The following is a 695-nucleotide window of genomic DNA, read 5'->3' on the forward strand; positions in this document are numbered from 1 at the left end:
AGATGAGATAAAGAAATTCTTTACTGGAGGAAGATGAAGAAATGCATAGAATGAGATGGGAAATTGCAAAGTTGTCAGGGCGTTTGAGGGTAAAAACATAAAGAGGGAGAGTTTCTTTTAACTGCCTTAAAATGCGTGCCAAAAGTAACTAAGACACATAATTCGGGACTGAGGGAGTATATTTTTAAAAAGTACATTTGAAAGTACATTATTTTATATATACTATTAAATAATGTACATTCAGTACAAAAATAATGTAATTTTAATATATTAGAAATGCACCTTATATTCATGATCCACATAACTATGTGGACCATGATCCATTGATCCACACAATAATTTGCCTCTATCTCTATGATTATTAGGGATGGGCTCCTAGTTTCAACCTAATAAAAAAGCCCATAGATGCCATGTCCAGTAGTTATGCCATGGACCTGGGTTCAATACGACGTCGTTTCACAATTTTTTTTTAAAAAAAATAAAAAATAAAATTAACGGCGTTAATGGCTCCTCATCACAACAGAACACAAACTCTAAATTCACAGATCCTATACTCCACATTCACAATTTGAGAACTCCACATTCACACATTACATGGCTATATGTTTAGTAACTATATTACCACTGTTATGCATTCACACATTCAAAACTCTATATTCACAGGTCCTATACTCCATATTCACAACTTGAGAACT

This window comes from Ipomoea triloba, chromosome 16 (assembly GCF_003576645.1).
Source record: "Ipomoea triloba cultivar NCNSP0323 chromosome 16, ASM357664v1".
Classification (NCBI taxonomy): Eukaryota; Viridiplantae; Streptophyta; class Magnoliopsida; order Solanales; family Convolvulaceae; genus Ipomoea; species Ipomoea triloba.